A 12528-nucleotide genomic window follows, 5' to 3' on the forward strand; every position below is an offset into this window, starting at 1 on the left:
GCCACGGGGCTCGAACCCGGACCTTCTTGCTGTGAGGCGACAGCGCTAACCACTACACCACCGTGCCGCCTGGTAGAGATCTTTAGCAGTTAAAATGAAAATGATTTGAATTGCTCTCCATTTGTGTTTAGCAGGTACAAGCATGACCGAGGAACTGTCGCTGAGTCAAAGTATGGGTACTTTCTGTCGAACTAACTTTTAACCAATCAAAAGAGCTGACTCTGAGTTCATGATACTCATGACTGTTTGTCATGATGAAAATATTCTGCTCGGACAAACCTAGAATTTAACTTGCAGCTAATCTGATGTTTTATCACCCTGTTGGAATGAAAGCTAAGCACTTAAGCAATGAATATAAACTTAACTAGCTCACAGATTTTTCCAGTGGTAATTAGTTCTTGAGACATGCTTCTTTAGATTTAATGGAAAATGCTGATATTTCAGTTTTGGTTTCTGCCCGTGGTAAAGGACACATCTCGTCTCATCCTGTGAATCATTGCTAACTCTAGCATAAGACAACATCTTATTAAGGTACAGCCAAAAATGCTCATCTTGCTGATTGCAGACGCTGCTCGAGTGTGACTGCAGGTTGGCACTTTATTTGTGTCCGGTGTAATTAAAAATGGGTGGAGCAAGTGGAGTGTGCTGCGTTAGTTGATGGCTGGCGCCAATCTTTGCTCAAAGACTAATTAGCACAGTGTGTAGTCTCATCTCATTATCTCTAGCCGCTTTATCCTGTTCTACAGGGTCACAGGCAAGCTGGAGCCTATCCCAGCTGACTACAGGCGAAAGGCGGGGTACACCCTGGACAAGTCGCCAGGTCATCACAGGGCTGACACATAGACACAGACAACCATTCACACTCACATTCACACCTACGGTCAATTTAGAGTCACCAGTTAACCTAACCTGCATGTCTTTGGACTGTGGGGGAAACCGGAGCACCCGGAGGAAACCCACGCGGACATGGGGAGAACATGCAAACTCCGCACAGAAAGGCCCTCGCCGGCCACGGGGCTCGAACCCGGACCTGAGGCGACAGCGCTAACCACTACACCACCGTGCCGCCCACAGTGTGTAGTTTCATTTCATACTGATACGAGTTGTGATTGGATGTCTCTTAAAAATACATAAATGCAGGAACATTACTGGGCGAGAACGGGGGGGGGGGACTTCTTGGCAGGTCGCTTCAAGGTCGCTTAAAGCAGATACGCAGAACCTTTATTTTTAAATAAATTTCTGAGTGGATAGTATCTCCATCCTTGACTCTTGTATGCTGCATAAATGGGAATAAAAAATATATATATTTTTGAGAGTTAAAATCGACCGCAAAGTTGGCATTTGAACTGCCCCGCTGAACCAGCCAGCCCCGAGTGTGTGACGTCACAGTGGTAACCGGTTTTAAGGCCGAGGCTTTTGACAGCTATAGACCAAAGGCATATAAATAAAAATTTACGGTGAAAATCAGAAATACCGTTACCGACTTGCTCAACTAAAACTGATTTGACTTCATTGATTGTGGGTTGACTCTCATTAAAACAGGATAAGTGTTATAACTTATGCAACATACATGTGCACGCATGCATTTTCACTGATAAAACGTAAAAGGCTAATTAAATAATCAGATGAACTGAGACAATCACATTCTGAAGCAAATTAAATAATCTTATACCGCTAACTTACACACACAATACAAGTTACACATATTAATCTAAATGCAGGTAAACAACTTTTTTTTTTTTTTTTTTTTTTTAAATCCAAATGAGTCAGAGCTTACCCGTCTGTGTTCTCGCTTCTTGAAGGCCAACTGTTTTTGAAACAATCTGACTTTCAGTTGTTTGTTCAGTTCTCCGTTCATTCACTTCTTTCATGTAAGGGAGAGATGGCAGCAATATCTAGTTTAGAAATCAGATGGCTGCTCCACTCATTCACTTTTCTTCATACTGTGTACTCCTCCATTACTGCTGGGCTCAGGCAATTACTAAAACCCAGGACGGAGCGGGATGTCACCGGTTTTAGCAACAACTGCAGGGAGGTCACTGCCCCAGCGATATGTCCCGTTCCATCCCGGGTTTTAGCAACAACCCTCGGCTCACACTCCAGGAGGACTGGTGCAACTGAACTCGCTTTCCTTTTTAAAAAATAAATAAATACTTTTTCTTGTAGTTTTCTTTTCCTTTAATTGTTGGTACTGCACCCTCTTTCAATACGGGCTTATAGCCAACGCTCCTCAACAGATCAGAGGTCTCGTACGAGTCTTCAGTAAAATGTGCAGAGGAGAGGAGAGACCACTTCGTAGGCACCCAATATGCCTGAGAACTTCTCGCAAAACGCGTCCAAATCTTTGCCGTTTGAACATTCTTGGGCCATGAATGCAATGTAAATCCACCTTCTGTCGTGTTGTTGCACCGGCCAGCAGCACATCTATGTGGTGTGGTGATAAATGAGCTCAAAATGGAGGATCGGAGTTGCAGTCAGCTCTGTGTTTTAGTATAGCGGAAATGGCAATAAGTCCGATAGACTTCCTGCTGTGACGTTACGGACGTCATGGTCATTCACTCAGACCGCCACCTACATGAATCACTTTAATTGTAAAAATTATTATATTAGATTTATTGTTAACGCTTAAAACTATTCCTGTGCCATTCTTGAGGTCTCAAGCCATTTATAAATGTAAGTGAGGCCATGGTTCTGCATATATGCTTTAATGTTGCCTGCTTTATCCATTCCATAACCAGCTTTGATGTGTTAGGGGACATTGTCCTGTTGGAAAACCCAACTGTGTCCAAGGTTTTGATGGTTTGAGGCTATGCTGATGAATTCTGAGGTAGTCCATTATTCCATCCACTTTAACCATGCTTAACAGTTGGTAAAGTGTGTTTGGGGCTGTACCGTATAGTATGGGCACGTGCCATCCTTGACCTCCATGCAATGGAGTAGTAAGGTGTCTCCTTCCCTCCACTTACCTTGGGGTGGTGCCTTGAGCAAGTGCTAAAAACCCCTCGCTCCCCCTGCTTGGGGTTACAACCGAAGACTGGACTTGACAGACTGCGCAGAGGAGACCACCACCTGGTGGTTCAGTGGACAGGAAGGCGGACCCAGCAAAGCATTTGTGGAGCGCGATCAGGGCACAGTCCAACACGTAGAACACCTGTTGGCCATCCACTGCATCCTGACCTAGCTCCAGCTGTCTTGATTCGGTCTTGCCCCTGGACCCAGTTAGGTCGGGGTGAGAGAGTGAGGCTGACGGCTGTGCAACTCTCCCTCACTCTAATCCAAGTCACGCACAAGTCATGACTCCTTCAAACATACCTCTGGTCATTGTGGCCAAACAACTCAATCTTTGTCTCATCTGACCATCAAACTTCCCTCCAGAAGGCTTTTTCTTTGTCCATGTGGTCAGCTACAAACTTTAGCTGAGCTTGAAGGTGTGGATTTTGGAGCAGGGGTTTCTTTCTTGGACAGCAGCCTCTCAGTCCACGGTGATGTAACACTTGCTTGGCTATAGACAGACACCGGTGTTCCAACAGCTTCCAGTTCATGGCAGGCCTGTGCCTTAGTGGTTCCTGGGTGGTTCCTGACCATCCAAATCAATTTCCTCTCAGCTTAGGGGCCAGTTTGGGTTTTCAAGTTTTATGTTTCCACAGAGAAACTACCAGCTGTATTCAGTCATGATCACCATTAACAGGAAGTTAAGAGGCCCAGGTCTTGGCAAGTTAAGAGATTTTGGAACTTGTGCACCATATTCTTGGATTTTTTTTTTCTTCTTAAAGATGCATGTTTATGAGTAGCACGCTGTGTGAGCACAATTGCTATCAGGCGCGTTAAAATGTAAATAACTTTTCTAGAATTTCACCAGAACTCATTGAATTTTCAGCATTGTAAGAGAACTCCAGCAAAACCCCAGAATGATAGCACAAATCTAGAATTTTTAACAGAATTTTAGTTCTTAAAATTTAACGTAATTATGGACGTCACGCGTAACATTTACACCCGTGAAAAATCACTTTGAATGCTGTTTTGAAAGTTTTGATCAAATGTTCTCTATAATAAAAAAAAATCGCTTAAATATTATAAACAGTCTTTTAATGTATCAAAAAATAATTTTGATAAAGCAAGGAAATTCGGAAGAACATTTTTTTTCTTTTGCTTGTTGTGCGCGTCACGCTACCAAACTCTAACTAACCCCTTCACGAACAATTCCAACTTTCATGGACTTGTAGCGCGAATAAACCTTTCAAAAAATATATATAATACTTCTCACCCAGTAAATTAGAATCCTGGTGATTTATATCCTCGTAGCTTCAGTAGATCTAGAGATTTAGTCAATTTAGTAAATCCCAAACGCTGTGAAACACGCCAGCCATCTATGGTGAGAAGTGCTGCTGTAGTTGAGAAACTCTCATTTCTCCCGTTTCCAACTAACTCCGTGACCCATACCAAAATAACGTCACGCTCATCACTTAAGGATGATTTATGCCAAGTTTCACGGAAAAATACAGCGAAATAAACTTGCTAGAAGCATTTTTCAAAATCCCAAACATTATGAAACATTTCTTGAAGGGTTTCAGGTTACAAATTTCGAGAATAGAGAAATTGCGGCGCAGAAGTTTGCCACTAAACTCGCGAAAATACTCCATCCTAGCGAGTTTCACAACCGAACTAGGCTACGTGACAGTCCGTGACCACCCAGGAATGTTCTAGAAGGAACACTTCTAGGCACGTGCGATCGAGAAAGACGCCACGTGAAGGTAGTAAAGGTAGTATTTCCACTGTCTTATGATGTTTTTGCTTGTTTTAGCGCGATAAACAATGCATTATGGGTAATCATTAAAATGCTGATTTCAAGGTTAAAATGGATAAAAACAACTAATTTATATAGATATTGTAAAAATTGTGCTTAATAGTTATTTCAGTACATAAAATCAAAACCTGAATTTTTCATTTTTTTCCCTATGTTACACCATTGTGCATCTATAGCATGCTACTCATCGTTGTGCAATCATTCCGCCACAGAAAACGAACCGTTCTAGTAAATCGGTGAACGCTTAATATTGCCATGACCGTGATTCATGTCCATGATGAGTGTGTGGAAACTTCTGACCACGGATGTAGCTGCATTATCATTGATATATAAACAGATTTCTTCTGGAGTTTAATCATGTCAGCCCTCGTGGTAAGTTCATTTGAAGTTAAATGCACATTTATAGCTTGTTTCCAGCATCTGAGGCTTCGAGCAAACTGAAAGGAGCCACTCTTGAAACGTGACTGTGAACTATGAAGGACTTAAAGGAACAGTCCACCGTACTTCCATAATGAAATATGCTCTTATCTGAATTGAGACGAGCTGCTCCGTACCTCTCCGAGCTTTGCGCGACCTCCCAGTCAGTCAGACGCAGTCAGACGCGCTGTCACTCCTGTTAGCAATGTAGCTAGGCTCAGCATGGCCAATGGTATTTTTTGGGGCTGTAGTTAGATGCGACCAAACTCTTCCGCGTTTCTCCTGTTTACATAGGTTTATATGACCAGTGACATGAAACAAGTTCAGTTACACAAATTGAAACGTAGCGATTTTCTATGCTATGGAAAGTGCGCACTATAATGACAGGCGTACTAACACCTTCTGCACGCTTCGGCAGCGCATTGATATCTAAGCTCCGCATCAATGCGCTGCCGAAGCGCGCAGAAGGTGTTAGTATGCCTGTCATTATAGTGCGCACTTTCCATAGCATAGAAAATCGCTACGTTTCAATTTGTGTAACTGAACTTGTTTCATGTCACTGGTCATATAAACCTATGTAAACAGGAGAAACGCGGAAGAGTTTGGTCGCATCTAACTACAGCCCCAAAAAATACCATTGGCCATGCTGAGCCTAGCTACATTGCTAACAGGAGTGACAGCGCGTCTGACTGCGTCTGACTGACTGGGAGGTCGCGCAAAGCTCGGAGAGGTACGGAGCAGCTCGTCTCAATTCAGATAAGAGCATATTTCATTATGGAAGTACGGTGGACTGTTCCTTTAATATAGGTGGGCAGTGGAGACCTTTGAGCAGTTGTTCATTTATTCTGGTTCAGGTTTAGGAACTGTCAGGCTTGTAGTACTCGAGTCTGACTCGTGCCCTAATTTTAAGGACTCGTGACTTGATTTGGACTTGAGCAGCGATGACTCGGACTCGTGCATTAACTGCATTTGGACTCATAAATTGGAGATGAGGTCACTGATTTTTTTTTTCCCTTTATTTTTTTTACAACATGCCATAATATTTTGGCATAAGATATTTATCTCATCTCATTATCTCTAGCCGCTTCATCCTGTTCTACAGGGTCGCAGGCAAGCTGGAGCCCATCCCAGCTGACTACGGGTGAAAGGCGGGGTACACCCTGGACAAGTCGCCAGGTCATCACAGGGCCGACACATAGACACAGACAACCATTCACACTCACATTCACACCTACGCTCAATTTAGAGTCACCAGTTAACCTAACCTGCATGTCTTTGGACTGTGGGGGAAACCGGAGCACCCGGAGGAAACCCACGCGGACACGGGGAGAACATGCAAACTCCACACAGAAAGGCCCTCGCCGGCCCCGGGGCTCGAACCCGGACCTTCTTTGCTGTGAGGCGACAGCGCTAACCACTACACCACCGTGCCGCCCCTAAGATATTTATATCTACATTAATTTTTATACCAATTTCATGCAAGAGAATGCACATTCACCTGTTCATACATCATGTTCAGGAACAAACTAACGTTAATGGCGCTAAAATGCCTGGAGAGAACGCCACTAGGATTGTCCGCTTTGCTTATATACAGTAGACTTCTCGTGCAGTGAGAAAAAATGCACTGCTGTGTGTTCCATATGTAGAAGAACTATCGAGGAGACGACGGGGACAACCTCGAACTTCAATCGTCATTTGGCAAGACTCCACCGATGCCCCTTTTCCACCAAAGCAGTTCCAGGGCTGGTTCGGGGCCAGTGCTTAGTTTGGAACCGGGTTTTCTGTTTCCACTGACAAAGAACTGGCTCTGGGGCCAGAAAAACTGGTTCCAGGCTAGCACCAACTCTCTGCTGGGCCAGAGGAAAGAACCGCTTACGTCAGCGGGGGGGCGGAGTTGTTAAGACCAACAACAATAACAAGACCGCGAAAGATCGCCATTTTTAAGCGACGAGAGGCAGCAGCTGTACAAACGCGAAGTCAGCCATTATTATTATTATTATTGTTGTTGCTGCTGCTGCTTCTTCCGTGTTGTTTTTGCTTCGATATTCGCACCAAGGTTTATGCAAACGTAGCGACGTAACTGACGTATACAGAGACGTACGGTAATGACGTGGCTTCCCTTAGCACCGTGAGCTATGGAAAAGCAAACTGGTTCTCAGCTGGCTCGCAAGTTGAACGAGTTGTGAACCAGCACCAGCACTGGCCCCGAACCAGCCCTGGAACTGATTTGGTGGAAAAGGGGTATCAGAGAAGGAAGTGACACGCTATGTTCAATGCCCTGTTGATCAGCGATGGGAATAACGGCGTTAGAAATAAACGGCGTTACTTTTTTTAGTAACGAGTAATCTAACTAATTACTTTTTACATCGTTATAACGCCGTTCCCGTTACTTACAATAAAATACTATGCGTTACTTTATTAAAGCTGTTCTCATCTGGCACGCTGCTCGTTCAGCCTTTCTTTACTCTGCTTTAGTGTGGGGCGGGGAGACACGAGACAACGGCATAGTAAGCCAATCAGAGTAGATTTGGACAACATACATAGGTAGGCCACGCCTACTGCACTACTGCGCACACTTTCAATCAGAAGACACAGCGATGGCGAGCGGTCAGCCCAACACTGCGCTTTCACACTGGAAATACAGCCAGTACTTTTCATTACTTCAAATAAAAGGCAAAAATGTCTATGTGCAATGCACATTATGTCGAGGAACAAAGCATTTGTCCTCGTCAGTGGCCAGTAATTAGTAACAATTTTAATAACTACAAAAATATGTTAAATTTGATAGATGTCTTCTCACATTGTCCCACAAAAATATTAATGTAGTGTAGATAATGTTACTGATTGGTTCTGTTAAGTGTCCATTTCAGTCATTAAACACATTTAACATTCACTTTTATTATGATTACACTAATTGAATTTGATTTATTTTTTTTTTTTTTGGGGGGGGAACACAAAATGTAACGGAATAATTACTTTCCCTGGTAATTAGGTACTTTAATGACAAAGTAACTCCGTTACTAACTCAGTTACTTTTTGGGAAAAGTAACTAGTAACTATAACTAATTACTTTTTGAAAGTAACGTGCGGCAGCACAGTGATGTAGTGGTTAGCGCTGTCGCCTCACAGCGAGAAGGTCCAGGTTCGAGCCCCGTGGCCGGCGAGGGCCTTTCTGTGCGGAGTTTGCATGTTCTCCCCGTGTCCGCGTGGGTTTCCTCCGGGTGCTCCGGTTTCCCCCACAGTCCAAAGACATGCAGGTTAGGTTAACTGGTGACTCTAAATTGACCGTAGGTGTGAATGTGAGTGTGAATGGTTGTCTGTGTCTATGTGTCAGCCCTGTGATGACCTGGCGACTTGTCCAGGGTGTACCCCGCCTTTCGCCCGTAGTCAGCTGGGATAGGATCCAGCTTGCCTGCGACCCTGTAGAACAGGATAAAGCGGCTACAGATAATGAGATGAGATGAGAAGTAACGTGCCCAACACTGCTGTTGATAGTGGGCGGGGCTTGCTGAGCAATGAACTAGCTAGTGTTAACCCTCTCTCATGTTATTTGCCCTGTTGATAGTGGGCGTGGCTTGCTGAGCGATGAACAAGCTTTTTATCTGTAGCCTGTTAACTAAAATGAGGCAGTCGAGCAGGAACGTTAATCCAACACAGTAGCAGAGACGCCTTCACATAAAGGCAGCAACAGCCACCGTCAAATGCTGCGGACGGAGTCTTGTTCTCCGACTCGACTTGAAATTTTCTTTAATGACTTGGACTTGACTCTGACTTGAGATTTAGTGACTCGACTACAACACTGGGAACTGTGCTGTATTGCAGTTGATTTAACAACTGGCTATCCGATATTTAAAGAAAAAATAAAAAAAAGAGTTAAAAATGAGATCTCCGGCCAAATTATCACATTTTAATGGGAATATGACTCCTGGGAATGTGGTGTGGTGGTTTTTTTTTTTTTTTTCTTCCACAGAAGCCTTTGTCCTTTTATTGTTGCTACATTTTGAAATGATCAGTTGAGGTTTGTTTGTTTAGTGCGTCTGTTATGTAGGCAATAATATAATGCTGACTGTTTTTCAAACTGAAGCAACACTGAAACTCCCAAAACCCATGAGTAAGCTTTCTCGTTTCTATTTTTGGAAGATCCGGGACAGATTGCTTGTTTCGAGGAAGACTGCATCCGTTTAAGAGTTTTGGTTCTGTTTTCTTTTTCTGGTTTGAAGTTCTGTAGAAAACACTGTCTGGAATTGTGAAGTGTTGACTCGACTACATATCTGCGTGGAAAGCTGAAACTGTGACACGCTGCTGTGTGTAAAAGGTTAGGAAGAAGTGGACTGGTGGAAATGTCCGTCCTTGAGCAGCGTTAGGATTTGTGCTTGACTGCCTTTTACAGAACTGAATGTGTCGTTTTAGATCATCACTAACATCATGAGATTGTTGGAAATTGCTGCACTTAGATTTGGTTCCTTAGGCTACATCCACACGACAACGGCAACGAGATGTTATTTAAAAATATATCGCGTCCAAATGGGCAACGATCAGTAAAATATCAGGTCCATATGGCAACGCAACGCTTGCTGAAAACGATGCAATACACATGCCACACCTCTAGGGGCGCTGTAAGACGGTCCCTTCGGAGACACCAGAACAATAGAAGAAGTAAGGACGCATGCGCATAAACTATTATGCGCGAGACTTCATATTAGCCACAAAGTCAGAAAAATCTGTTCGTAAAATTACGTTATAATGACCAAATACAATGAAAAGTATTTTTCCAGTCTCACCTGTGAAAGGTAATCCCATGTGATCTCGTTTGGACGGCAAACCTGTTGGTACAGTTAAACGCAGCTAATCTTTATTCTCCGTTTTGACCTATCCAATATGGCGGCGAGGATGACGTATGACTCTACGCGGAAGGCGGCGTCTTTAATGGTCCGGAATAAATTGAATGCTACACGTTGATGGATTAATTTGTTGTTTCTCACCTGTGAAAGGTAATCCCATGTGATCTCGTTTGGATGGTAAACCTGTTGGTACAGTTAAACGCAGCACATGAATCTTTATTCTCCGCTTTGCCCCATCCAATATGGCGGCGAGGATGACGTATGATTCTACGCGGAAGGCGGCGTCTTTAATGGTCCGGAATAAATTGAATGCTACACGTTGATGGATTAATTTGCTCTTCTACGCCCTTTTTGAGGAATGTATTGTCGGACTTAAACCAACATCTGAAGAGGTGAGATCGCTCCTTTTTTTCCCTATTTTTGCTGGCGGGATTGACTCTCACACTCTCTCTCTCTCTCTCTCTCTCTCTCTCTCTCTCTCTCTCTCTCTCTGCACCATTACACAATAAATATTCACAGTGAAAATATTTTGTAAGCGCGTTTCATGAACCAAGTTATAGGATTTGTTGACAACTCGCATCGAGTTCGTTACACTTCTACCCGGGGTGAAGCACTCACAGTCGTGTGGTTGTGACGTCATCGTAAACAAATCCGTTCTACTCATCCAGACGACTTCACAACGGCGCCGTTGCCAGATCTTTCCACTCTGGAACCCGTTCTCAAAAAGATTGCGTTTTGGGCACCCAAAACGCCGGTGCCGTGTGGACGCCAGGCCTAAACGATAAGCAATTGTATCGGAGTCACCTGAATCCGTTGCCGTGTGGACAGGGCCATAGTTATCGGCGAAACCAAGAATTAGCAGGTTGGACGTCATTTCAGTGTAACAGGTGGGTGTGTCTGTCTTCAGTGTCACACGTCTGAGAACTCACAGTGGCAGGGTTGATGAGTAAGAGCAGTTCTTCTTAAAGCATGTGTTTACTTCCAGGACTACAGAATAATCAACCAACGCAAAGCTCGAGCATGAATGCCGAATCCCGGAAACGGTAAATGATTTAAAACGAATGCAGAAAAATCCAAGGCTACAATAGTGTGCGGTAAGAGGAAATCTTTTCTAATCTTATCTGAGGGAGTGTAATCTCCTGGCCTTGTGTTTCCTAAGAAACTTGTGCCACTGTGACATTTAATCCTTTTGTTTCCTTTCTTTGGAAATCAGGCTGTCAAAGATGTTAGGGTATTGTCACTGCAACCGGCGTCAGAACAACCATTACGTGTTTTTCTGAATCAAAAACAGGAAGCGATGATGATGATGATGATAATAATGCGGTCACAAACACACCTGCAGTTACACACCACACTCTCGCACACTTTTAGGGAGTGGCCGAACATTCCTTGTGGTGTGCAAACTTTGTGTTTGCAAACAGACTTGTCTTAGTCAAGCTCAGTAACAAGTCATACACAAAAATGGTGGTGAAGAACCCTTTAGGATTTTATGTCCGAAGTATTTCAGTGCTCTATCAGTCAGATGTTATTTTCTATCGGGTTTTACCCCCTTACACCAAAGTGCTCTTGTAACGACTTGCGTTTTCCGATAGTTACACCGTCGCTGCTGAATAAATCATTGCATTTCCACCATAACACGCCGGTTCTCAGCCTGCCATGTTGGAGACTTGTTTAATTTTTTAAAAATCTGTCAGTTTATTAAATTTTCAGCCATAGAGTGATCTACAGTAGATAAAGTAATAAATACTAGTCACGACTGTTTGACCGCGAGTTGGCCTCGTGGTTAGCGTGTCCACCATCGATCTATAGATCGTGAGTTCTACTCGCAGTCAGGTCATACCAAAGACCTTCATGAAAATGGGACCTCCTGCTGTCTGGCAGGGCACGCTGCAATACAGATGCGAGTAGGGAGTCAAACTCTTGTGGTTAACAGAGGACCAGACCCCAACTGTTACCCTAACTGTATAGATGAGGGGCCGAGGGCTACGGAAACGGAGATCGGCGCCACCCAGTTCATCTTAAAGGAGAACTGAAGGCAATTTTTTTTTATCATCAAAATTCTGTTTATCTCATTTTATTAAATATCGGAATGCATTTTTGATCGCTATTTTGTCGCTGCTATAGCAAGTTGAGTGTTTGAAATATGTGACGCCTCACCGAATCCAGGGACGCATGTCGGCCGAAACGAATCCGAGATAATCGCAAAAGAAGCATTTTTTTTTTTTTTTTTTTTTTAAATTTGTGATTTTTGTTTTTTTTCCCCATCATGTGCAAGTTGAGATCTTGAAGAATGCAATCAGTATTTCAGATAATAGATTGTTTTGTTGGAAAAGCATACATTTTTTTGTTGCAAATTGTCTCGTTTTTGTCAGGACTGTAGCCTGCTGGGGGGTGTGGGTAAATTACCATATGGGCCATTCACATGATGATTTAAGTCTTTTGGTTTTTTTTCCCCGCGAATCAGCT

The 12528-nt window shown here is 43.5% G+C and overlaps 1 protein-coding gene across 3 annotated transcripts in view; it reads left to right on the forward strand.

Moving 5' to 3' along the window:
* The window catches only part of LOC132869632 (plexin-B2-like), a 495410-nt gene that overhangs the window by 369893 nt on the left and 112989 nt on the right, over nucleotides 1-12528 (forward strand). Inside the window, exon 1 of one of the 3 annotated variants that reach the window (XM_060902926.1) lies at nucleotides 10990-11156. The exons of the other annotated variants lie outside the window; for them this stretch is intronic. The gene's annotated coding sequence lies outside the window, so the exon portion shown is untranslated. Of the gene's footprint in view, nucleotides 1-10989; nucleotides 11157-12528 lie in introns of those variants that run through there. 3 annotated transcript variants of the gene reach the window in all.

Source organism: Neoarius graeffei, chromosome 21, assembly GCF_027579695.1.
Source record: "Neoarius graeffei isolate fNeoGra1 chromosome 21, fNeoGra1.pri, whole genome shotgun sequence".
Lineage (NCBI taxonomy): Eukaryota > Metazoa > Chordata > Actinopteri > Siluriformes > Ariidae > Neoarius > Neoarius graeffei.